The following is a 12006-nucleotide window of genomic DNA, read 5'->3' as shown; positions in this document are numbered from 1 at the left end:
CTCAGTGTTCTCTGTACAGCGCTGTGGTATATGTCAGAGCTATACAAATGTATAATAGTAATAATAGTGTGTGACTGTGGGGGGCATTAGAGTGTAAGCTCCTCTGGTACAGCGGCCAATAATATGAAACATTCAAAGTTCTCTGTACAGCACTGCGGTATATTTCAGAGCTTTATAAATGTATAATAATAATAGTAGATCACTAAAGGCGGCATTAGAGTGTAAGCTCTTCGGATGCAGAGACGTGACTGGCTCAGTGTTCTCTGTACAGCACTGTGGTATATGTCAGAGCTATACAAATGTGTAATAATAGTATGTGACTGTGGGGGGGGGGGGGGCATTAGAGTGTAAGCTCCTCTGGTACAGCGGCCAATAATATGAAACATTCAAAGTTCTCTGTACAGCACCGCGGTATATGTCAGAGCTTTATAAATGTATAATCATAATAGTGTGTGACTGCGATGGGACGTTAGAGTGTAAGCTCCTCTGTACAGAGACTGATGTGACTGTGGGGAGGAGGGGACATTAGAGTGTAAGCTCCTCTGTACAGAGACTGATGTGACTGTGGGGAGGGGGGGACATTAGAGTGTAAGCTCCTCTGTACAGAGACTGATGTGACTGTGGGGAGGGGGGGACATTAGAGTGTAAGCTTCTCTGTACAGAGACTGATGTGACTGTGGGGAGGGGGGGACATTAGAGTGTAAGCTCCTCTGTACAGAGACTGATGTGACTGTGGGGAGGGGGGGGGCATTAGAGTGTAAGCTCCTCTGTACAGAGACTGATGTGACTGTGGGGAGGGGGGACATTAGAGTGTAAGCTCCTCTGTACAGAGACTGATGTGACTGTGGGGAGGGGGGGACATTAGAGTGTAAGCTCCTCTGTACAGAGACTGATGTGACTGTGGGGAGGAGGGGACATTAGAGTGTAAGCTCCTCTGTACAGAGACTGATGTGACTGTGGGGAGGGGGGGGGGGGGGCGTTAGAGTGTAAGCTCCTCTGGTACAGAGACTATTGTGACTGTGGGGAGGGGGGACATTAGAGTGTAAGCTCCTCTGTACAGAGACTGATGTGACTGTGGGGAGGGGGGGGACATTAGAGTGTAAGCTCCTCTGTACAGAGACTGATGTGACTGTGGGGAGGGGGGGACATTAGAGTGTAAGCTCCTCTGTACAGAGACTGATGTGACTGTGGGGAGGGGGGGACATTAGAGTGTAAGCTCCTCTGTACAGAGACTGATGTGATGTGGGGGGGAGGGGACATTAGAGTGTAAGCTTCTCTGTACAGAGACTGATGTGACTGTGGGGAGGGGGGGACATTAGAGTGTAAGCTCCTCTGTACAGAGACTGATGTGACTGTGGGGAGGGGGGGACATTAGAGTGTAAGCTCCTCTGTACAGAGACTGATGTGACTGTGGGGAGGAGGGGACATTAGAGTGTAAGCTCCTCTGTACAGAGACTGATGTGACTGTGGGGAGGGGGGGGGGCGTTAGAGTGTAAGCTCCTCTGGTACAGAGACTATTGTGACTGTGGGGAGGGGGGACATTAGAGTGTAAGCTCCTCTGTACAGAGACTGATGTGACTGTGGGGAGGGGGGGACATTAGAGTGTAAGCTCCTCTGTACAGAGACTGATGTGACTGTGGGGAGGGGGGGACATTAGAGTGTAAGCTCCTCTGTACAGAGACTGATGTGAGGGGACATTAGAGTGTAAGCTCCTCTGTACAGAGACTGATGTGACTGTGGGGAGGGGGGGACATTAGAGTGTAAGCTCCTCTGTACAGAGACTGATGTGACTGTGGGGAGGGGGGACATTAGAGTGTAAGCTCCTCTGTACAGAGACTGATGTGACTGTGGGGAGGGGGGACATTAGAGTGTAAGCTCCTCTGTACAGAGACTGATGTGACTGTGGGGAGGGGGGGACATTAGAGTGTAAGCTCCTCTGTACAGGGACTGATGTGACTGTGGGGAGGGGGGGACATTAGAGTGTAAGCTCCTCTGTACAGAGACTGATGTGACTGTGGGGAGGGGGGGACATTAGAGTGTAAGCTCCTCTGTACAGAGACTGATGTGACTGTGGGGAGGGGGGGACAGAGTGTAAGCTCCTCTGGTACAGCGGACAATAATATGAAACATTCAAAGTTCTCTGTACAGCACCGCGGTATATGTCAGAGCTATATAAATGTATAATCATAATAGTGTGTGACTGCGATGGGACGTTAGAGTGTAAGCTCCTCTGGTTCAGAGACTGATGGAAATACAATGTAATGAAAGCAGCAATGAGAACATGTAAATATCAAGCCATAGAGGACAATGGAGATCCTTATCCTCTATGGCTGAACCTTTACACATGGGACAATGACACCGGAATGCTAATGTTGTATGACCCCGGGGGGGAGGCACTGAAAAGCCGGTTACTCTGCCTCTTCTTATGTAAATGTTCGTGTGAACGCCCAGAGCCGGGTTGGAGTGTGATATAGGATCTTGTACAAAAAAAAAAGAAACAAGCATACTTCCTCTGAACTCTATCCTGGCAATGAATATACTTTGTTCCCGAGCCTTTCCGAGTTCAGTCGAGGTGTCCTCGGGTCTTTTCCGAATGTCTCCGATGCTCTCCAGCCCCCCCCACCACCTCTGGCCACATGTGGTATTGCATGTCATTGAAGTCAATGTGGAACAAATTATTTTGGTTTCCATTCAATGGGGAAACTCGCTTTGATTTGCGAGTGCTTTGGATTACGAGCATTCTCCTGGAACGGGTTATACTCGTAATCCGAGGTTCCACTGTATAAGAAAAAAGTAAAGCCATTCTTTAGGGTGGCCACCTCTCACCTTGCAGGATGACGGCATCCAAAAAGGTAACAACAAGAATAAAGGACTACCCTCTAGTGAGAACTAAACATCTACTTATGGGAATCAGGACCCCCTTCCTCCTGCTGGTGATCCATCTAGTGATATAAAGATCTATATAGGGGAATCAGGACCTCCTTCCTCCTGCTGGTGATCCCTCTAGTGATATAAAGATCTATATAGAGGGATCAGGACCCCCTTCCTCCTGCTGGTGACCCCTCTAGTGATATAAAGATCTATATAGAGGAATCAGGACCACCTTCCTCCTGCTGGTGATCCCTCTAGTGATATAAAGATCTATATAAAAGGGATCAGGACCACCTTCCTCCTGCTGGTGATCCCTCTAGTGATATAAAGATCTATATAGAGGGATCAGGACCCCCTTCCTCCTGCTGGTGATCCATCTAGTGATATAAAGATCTATATAGAGGAATCAGAACCTCCTTCCTCCTGCTGGTGATCCATCTAGTGATATAAAGATCTATATAGAGGGATCAGGACCTTCTTCCTCCTGCTGGTGATCCCTCTAGTGATATAAAGATCTATATAGAGGAATCAGAACCTCCTTCCTCCTGCTGGTGATCCATCTAGTGATATAAAGATCTATATAGAGGGATCAGGACCACCTTCCTCCTGCTGGTGACCCCTCTAGTGATATAAAGATCTATATAAAAGGGATCAGGACCCCCTTCCTCCTGCTGGTGATCCCTCTAGTGATATAAAGATCTATATAGAGGGATCAGGACCTCCTTCCTCCTGCTGGTGACCCCTCTAGTGATATAAAGATCTATATAAAAGGGATCAGGACCCCCTTCCTCCTGCTGGTGATCCCTCTAGTGATATAAGGATCTATATAGAGGGATCTGGACCCCCTCCCTCCTGCTGGTGATATAAAGATCTATATAGAGGGATCAGGACCTCCTTCCTCCTGCTGGTGACCCCTCTAGTGATATAAAGATCTATATAGAGGGATCAGGACCTTCTTCCTCCTGCTGGTGACCCCTCTAGTGATATAAAGATCTATAGAGAGGGATCAGGACCCCCTTCCTCCTCATGGTGATCCCTCTAGTGATATAAAGATCTATATAGAGGGGTCATGCTGAGGTTAGTAGTTCTTTGGACTTAACCAAAAAAAGTTTTGGCGTCAGATATTTGTTAAAGCACGGATTGCGAATTGGGGCGTTCACTTCTAGACGCCACATGAAATGATTTCTGATCTGTGGCCAAGGAACAGCCCGAGGGTTGCCCGCCTCTAATCTGCGGCACCTAAATATAGAGCAAAGCCGATTAAAAGGCAGAAGATGAGGGAAGAGCCGGGAGGACGGCCACCGGCACGGCACAGCCAGATCACCGAGACTCCTCCCAGATGTCCGGCTGTCCTCTGCCGGGTACATAGGAGAAGCATTACAGGGGCACTCCGGGGACAACTCCACCGTAATCCACCGAACCGGGGTCAGCGACACCGGAATGTGATGGGTGCTTTGTGTGGATTACGTTCATCAAACCTCTGCTCATCCACTAGATCAGGGGTGTCACACTCAAAGTCATCGGGGGGCCGCATCAGCAGTTTGGTTGTATCTGCACTTCACCATAGTGTTCAGTCTGAGCAGTTTCCAATAAAGTTTTATTGTGCTGCATAGGGAGCGCAGGGTTCAGGAGCGAGCTGCCTAGGGAGCGCAGGGTTCAGGAGCGCGCTGCCTAGGGAGCGCAGGGTTCAGGAGCGCGCTGCCTAGGGAGCGCAGGGTTCAGGAGCGCGCTGCCTAGGGAGCGCAGGGTTCAGGAGCGCGCTGCCTAGGGAGCGCAGGGTTCAGGAGCGCAGGGTTCAGGAGCGCGCTGCATAGGGAGAGCAGGATTCAGGAGCGCGCTGCATAGGGAGAGCAGGATTCAGGAGCGCGCTGCATAGGGAGAGCAGGATTCAGGAGCGCGCTGCATAGGGAGAGCAGGATTCAGGAGCGCGCTGCATAGGGAGAGCAGGATTCAGGAGCGCGCTGCATAGGGAGAGCAGGATTCAGGAGCGCGCTGCATAGGGAGAGCAGGATTCAGGAGCGCGCTGCCTAGGCAGCGCAGGATTCAGGAGCGTGCTGCATAGGGAGAGCAGGATTCAGGAGCGCGCTGCATAGGGAGAGCAGGATTCAGGAGCGCGCTGCATAGGGAAAACAGGATTCAGGAGCGCACTTCATAGGGAAAACAGGATTCAGGAGCGCACTTCATAGGGAGAGCAGGATTCAGGAGCGCGCTGCCTAGGGAGCGCAGGGTTCGGGAGCGCAGGGTTCAGGAGCACGCTGCCTAGGGAGCGCAGCGTTCAGGAGCGCGCTGCCTAGGGAGCGCAGGGTTCAGGAGCGCGCTGCCTAGGGAGCGCAGGGTTCAGGAGCGCGCTGCATAGGGAGCGCAGGGTTCAGGAGCGCGCTGCATAGGGAGCGCAGGGTTCAGGAGCGCGCTGCCTAGGGAGCGCAGGGTTCAATAGCGCGCTGCCTAGGGAGCGCAGGGTTCAGGAGCGCGCTGCATAGGGAGCGCAGGATTCAGGAGCGCGCTGCATAGGGAGAGCAGGGTTCAGGAGCGCGCTGCATAGGGAGAGCAGGATTCAGGAGCGCGCTGCATAGGGAGAGCAGGATTCAGGAGCGAGCTGCATAGGGAGCGCAGGGTTCAGGAGCGAGCTGCATAGGGAGAGCAGGGTTCAGGAGCGAGCTGCATAGGGAGAGCAGGATTCAGGAGCGCGCTGCATAGGGAGAGCAGGGTTCAGGAGCGAGCTGCATAGGGAGCGCAGGGTTCAGGAGTGCGCTGCATAGGGAGAGCAGGATTCAGGAGCGAGCTGCATAGGGAGAGCAGGGTTCAGGAGCGAGCTGCATAGGGAGCGCAGGGTTCAGGAGCGTGCTGCATAGGGAGAGCAGGGTTAAGGAGCGAGCTGCATAGGGAGAGCAGGATTCAGGAGCGCGCTGCATAGGGAGAGCAGGGTTAAGGAGCGAGCTGCATAGGGAGCGCAGGGTTCAGGAGCGCGCTGCATAGGGAGAGCAGGGTTCAGGAGCGCGCTGCATAGGGAGAGCAGGATTCAGGAGCGCGCTGCATAGGGAGAGCAGGATTCAGGAGCGCGCTGCCTAGGCAGCGCAGGATTCAGGAGCGTGCTGCATAGGGAGAGCAGGATTCAGGAGCGCGCTGCATAGGGAGAGCAGGATTCAGGAGCGCGCTGCATAGGGAGAGCAGGATTCAGGAGCGCGCTGCATAGGGAAAACAGGATTCAGGAGCGCACTTCATAGGGAGAGCAGGATTCAGGAGCGCGCTGCCTAGGGAGCGCAGGGTTCGGGAGCGCAGGGTTCAGGAGCACGCTGCCTAGGGAGCGCAGCGTTCAGGAGCGCGCTGCCTAGGGAGCGCAGGGTTCAGGAGCGCGCTGCCTAGGGAGCGCAGGGTTCAGGAGCGCGCTGCCTAGGGAGCGCAGGGTTCAGGAGCGCGCTGCCTAGGGAGCGCAGGGTTCAATAGCGCGCTGCCTAGGGAGCGCAGGGTTTAGGAGCGCGCTGCATAGGGAGCGCAGGATTCAGGAGCGCGCTGCATAGGGAGAGCAGGATTCAGGAGCGAGCTGCATAGGGAGCGCAGGGTTCAGGAACCCCCAAACATTTATATATTAGCAGAGACCCTAGAGAATAAAATGGCAATAGCTGCAATATTTTATGTAACACTGTATTTGCCCAGCGGTCTTTCAAACGCAATTTTTGGGGAATAAAATACAAAAACACACAAAAAACTAAACAGTAAAGCAGGGCTTGACAAATTTGCTTGGAATCTAGGAGCCAGCTAAAAAAGTTAGGAGCCAGGAACGCGCCCCGTCCCGCCGAGCTAAAAGTTTGTCGCCATTCCATGAGCGGACACAATTTTGAAGCGTGACACGTTGGGTATCAATTTACTCGGCGTAACATTATCTTTCACAATATAAAAAAAAAATTGGGCTAACTTTACTGTTGTCTTATTATTTCATAAAAAAAATATATATTTTGTCCCCAAAAAAGTGCGCTTGTAAGACCGCTGCGCAAATACGGTGTGACAGAAAGTATTGCAACGACCGCCATTTTATTCTCTAGGGTGTTAGAATAAAATATATATATAATGTTTGGGGGTTCTAAGTAAAAGGAAGGAGGTGGGGGGGCAGTGAAAAACCAGGCAGGGGAAGCTCCATTAGCATTGCTGGTTGTCTTGTCATACCAACGGCCAACACAAGAGGGCGCCAGAGAAGCATAGGATTGCAGAGAGGGCCGCAAAGCCGAGGCCTCAATTACCGGCCGGCGCGGCCCAACGCGATCGCGCCGGCGGGGAGAGATGCGCACGGAGAGACAGGATACCCCAGCTGTGCGACCTGGCGCCCGGGTTTGTCGAACCCGGCAGTGAAGTCAGACCAATTTTTTTTTTTGTTTTAATGTGAAAGGTTGATGTTACGCCGCGAGAATCGTGATCTATCTTCTAAGCAAAAAAAAATTGTGATTCTCATTTTAGCCAGAACCGTGCAGCTCTAATGCATGGGCAGGCTAGGTGGGTTGTACACAAGTCGGTTGTGTACAACCAGCCTGTCGGGTTTTTGCCAATCAGTGTCACTGGCTGTAGCCGGCAACACTGATCACTGTATTCTGACGACGGGGAAGGCTTCCTGATGTCAGAATACAATGCCACAGTGGAAAGGATTCTCCTATACAAATCGAATGTGTAAATGGGGGAATAAGATCTTTTTTTTTCGAGGCCCGGAGAGCCTCGGAAATACTCGGGACAGCTCGGCTGAACTCAGAAACCAAGGTTTTTTCCAAATATTTTCCGAGCGGCTTCAGCGCCCCCCCCCCTCTGGCCAAATGCGGTACTACACACCTTGAATCCTGCTTGTTTTGCAAGACAACACTCGCAAACCGAGTCAGGATTTTAGAAAAAAAAGCTTGTATTGCAAAAATCGCTTGTTAACCGCGTTCCTCGCAACCCGAGGTTTCACCGTACAAGACAATTAAACTTCAGTTTCAAAATTAAAGTGGAAGTAAAAAAAAAAAAAAAAAAAAACAGTCCCGTGCTTTCTTCTTGGACTCATTTGCGGCACATGACAGGCTCTCTTGGTTATTAAGTTCAATTTTACGACAAAAACAGAACTGTTTCCGCATAATGGGAGGAAGGCGGCTCATGTGAGCGCCAGGAAGTCACATTAACGGCTTATTAGTAGCGACGTGCCGAGCAGAAATGTGACCATTTACAATGAAGTCTCTCATTTTACTCCTTTCAATCCCTACGACGGGATGAATAACCTTCGTCCCAACTGTTACAAATCACAACGAAGGTTCCAAAAAAAAGAAAAAAGCAGAAAGTTTTAAAATAGAAAAATTGCAACACAACCCACCGCTTTCCAGACATCCCTCAGACTGCGAATAGTACAACCCGTTCACAACGAAGATGTTACACAACTAGAGAGAGTTCAATGAAGGCCAAGCAAGTTCACAGGAGGCAACGAGGAATCATGGGAACTGAACCTGGGAAAAGACTTTGGACGATGAATGAAGGAGATCTATATAGAGGGATCAGGACCTCCTTCCTCCTGCTGGTGACCCCTCTAGTGATATAAAGATCTATATAGAGGAATCAGGACCTCCTTCCTCCTGCTGGTGACCCCTCTAGTGATATAAAGATCTATATAGAGGAATCAGGACCCCCTTCCTCCTGCTGGTGATCCCTCTAGTGATATAAAGATCTATATAGAGGGATCAGGACCTCCTTCCTCCTGCTGGTGATCCCTCTAGTAATATAAAGATCTATATCGAGGGATCAGGACTCCCTTCCTCCTGCTGGTGATCCCTCTAGTGATATAAAGATCTATATAGAGGAATCAGGACCTCCTTCCTCCTGCTGGTGACCCCTCTAGTGATATAAAGATCTATATAGAGGAATCAGGAACTCCTTCCTCCTGCTGGTGATCCCTCTAGTGATATAAAGATCTATATAGAGGGATCAGGACCTCCTTCCTCCTGCTGGTGATCCCTCTAGTAATATAAAGATCTATATCGAGGGATCAGGACTCCCTTCCTCCTGCTGGTGATCCCTCTAGTGATATAAAGATCTATATAGAGGAATCAGGACCTCCTTCCTCCTGCTGGTGATCCCTCTAGTGATATAAAGATCTATATAGAGGAATCAGGAACTCCTTCCTCCTGCTGGTGATCCCTCTAGTGATATAAAGATCTATATAGAGGGATCAGGACCTCCTTCCTCCTGCTGGTGACCCCTCTAGTAATATAAAGATCTATATCGAGGGATCAGGACCTCCTTCCTCCTGCTGGTGATCCCTCTAGTGATAACCCATTAGAGAAAACAAATACAGTGGAACCTTGGTTAACGAGCGTTTTGAAAGGCGAGCCAACTTTTTTTCTTAAATCCTGACTCAGTTTGCGAGTTTTGTCTCGCAACACGAGCAGGATTCAAGCCAATGGGGTGTGCAGTGCCGCATTTGGTTGGCCAGAGGTGCGGGGGCACTGGTGACACTTGGGATCCCCCAGAAATACTCAGTTCCCGAGTTCAGTCGATTTGTCCCCGAGTATTTCCGGGGCTCTCCGATGCCCCCCCCCCACCTCTGGCCACATGCGGTATTGCATGCAATAGAAGTCAATCCGGAACTAATTATCTTCGTTTCCATTGACCTCTATGGGGAAACTCGCTTTGATATGTGAGTGCTTTGGAATACAAGCATTCTCCTGGAACGGATTATGTTCATAATCCGAGGTTCCACTGTACAATGATAAAGAGTTATCAGCACATTGCATACACAAGATAGAGCCTGTGATGTGCATCTTTGTGATGAATAAATGGCTCTATATAGAGCATGTGATTGGCTGATGACACTTTACCATTGCAGAACCCATCTCACTTCTACTGGAAACCCATTCGGAAAGAACCGCACTTCCCCCTATTGCATTGCTATATACAGGGAGTGCAGAATTATTAGGCAAATGAGTATTTTGACCACATCATCCTCTTTATGCATGTTGTCTTACTCCAAGCTGTATAGGCTCGAAAGCCTACTACCAATTAAGCATATTAGGTGATGTACATCTCTGTAATGAGAAGGGGTGTGGTCTAATGACATCAACACCCTATATCAGGTGTGCATAATTATTAGGCAACTTCCTTTCCTTTGGCAAAATGGGTCAAAAGAAGGACTTGACAGGCTCAGAAAAGTCAAAAATAGTGAGATATCTTGCAGAGGGATGCAGCACTCTTAAAATTGAAAAGCTTCTGAAGCGTGATCATCGAACAATCAATCGTTTCATTCAAAATAGTCAACAGGGTCGCAAGAACCTTTTAGAAAAACCAAGGCGCAAAATAACTGCCCATGAACTGAGAAAAGTCAAGCGTGCAGCTGCCAAGATGCCACTTGCCACCAGTTTGGCCATATTTCAGAGCTGCAACATCACTGGAGTGCCCAAAAGCACAAGGTGTGCAATACTCAGAGACATGGCCAAGGTAAGAAAGGCTGAAAGACGACCACCACTGAACAAGACACACAAGCTGAAACGTCAAGACTGGGCCAAGAAATATCTCAAGACTGATTTTTCTAAGGTTTTATGGACTGCTGAAATGAGAGTGAGTCTTGATGGGCCAGATGGATGGGCCCGTGGCTGGATTGGTAAAGGGCAGAGAGCTCCAGTCCGACTCAGACGCCAGCAAGGTGGAGGTGGAGTACTGGTTTGGGCTGGTATCATCAAAGATGAGCTTGTGGGGCCTTTTCGGGTTGAGGATGGAGTCAAGCTCAACTCCCAGTCCTACTGCCAGTTTCTGGAAGACACCTTCTTCAAGCAGTGGTACAGGAAGAAGTCTGCATCCTTCAAGAAAAACATGATTTTCATGCAGGACAATGCTCCAGCACACGCGTCCAAGTACTCCACAGCGTGGCTGGCAAGAAAGGGTATAAAAGAAGAAAAACTAATGACATGGCCTCCTTGTTCACCTGATCTAAACCCCATTGAGAACCTGTGGTCCATCATCAAATGTGAGATTTACAAGGAGGGAAAACAGTACACCTCTCTGAACAGTGTCTGGGAGGCTGTGGTTGCTGCTGCACATTGCAATGTTGATGGTGAACAGATCAAAACACTGACAGAATCCATGGATGGCAGGCTTTTCAGTGTCCTTGCAAAGAAAGGTGGCTATATTGGTCACTGATTTGTTTTTGTTTTGTTTTTGAATGTCAGAAATGTATATTTGTGAATGTTGAGATGTTATATTGGTTTCACTGGTAAAAATAAATAATTGAAATGGGTATATATTTTTTTTTTGTTAAGTTGCCTAATAATTATGCACAGTAATAGTCACCTTCACACACAGATATCCCCCGAAAATAGCTAAAACTAAAAACAAACTAAAAACTACTTCCAAAAATATTCAGCTTTGATATTAATGAGTTTTTTGGGTTCATTGAGAACATGGTTGTTGTTCAATAATAAAATGAATCCTCAAAAATACAACTTGCCTAATAATTCTGCACTCCCTGTATATCAAGCATGTGATTGGCTGATGACACTTTACCATTGCAGAACCCATCTCACTTCTACTGGAAACCCATTCGGAAAGAACCGCACTTCCCCCCATTGCTATATAACTACAGTGCTGAGATATGGGGTTTGTCTTGGTCAAAATAAAAGTTTTCTTCGCTCTGGATACGGGAAGCGTGCGTCTATTTTTACCTCCATCAACAGACACTCCATCCGAAGTTTATATAAGAAATACGGCTTCCGGGAAAAAAACGTTACACCATACTGCAGCTGTGTACCCGTAACTCTATTCCCGTGTCTGGGCGATGACTGTAAACATATGGGAACGGCGCGTGCAACAATGGATGCCGCATTGTGCAACTGTGATAACAACAGGAGAACGCTAAAAATAAAAGGGCACCCATAAGGGTTCGTTCTCAACCAGGGTTCCTCCAGAGGTCTCTAGGGGTTCCTTTGACCTCCCACCTGTTGGTGACAGCACAGAGTCGGGGACAATGCCACCTGGCAGAGGTAGCTGTAGGGAACTGAGGATTATTTTAGCGGTTTGTACAAAGGGCAAGCTTTCCATTGGCCACTAATGACTTGGTTTCAGCTGGGGTTTCCTGAGAACTAAAAATTATCTCAAGGGTTCCTCTGGCCTGCAGGTGACCTCCTTCTGACCCCCCCC

General features: G+C 49.2%; 1 protein-coding gene across 1 annotated transcript in view; it reads right to left on the bottom strand.

Moving 5' to 3' along the window:
• Nucleotides 1-12006, bottom strand: part of GUK1 (guanylate kinase 1) — a 39354-nt gene that overhangs the window by 22012 nt on the left and 5336 nt on the right. The window lies entirely within an intron of this gene.

Source organism: Rana temporaria, chromosome 5 (assembly GCF_905171775.1).
Source record: "Rana temporaria chromosome 5, aRanTem1.1, whole genome shotgun sequence".
NCBI classification, from domain to species: domain Eukaryota; kingdom Metazoa; phylum Chordata; class Amphibia; order Anura; family Ranidae; genus Rana; species Rana temporaria.
Note: the sequence above shows the minus strand (reverse complement) of the source record. Positions and strands in the feature narration are given on the sequence as shown.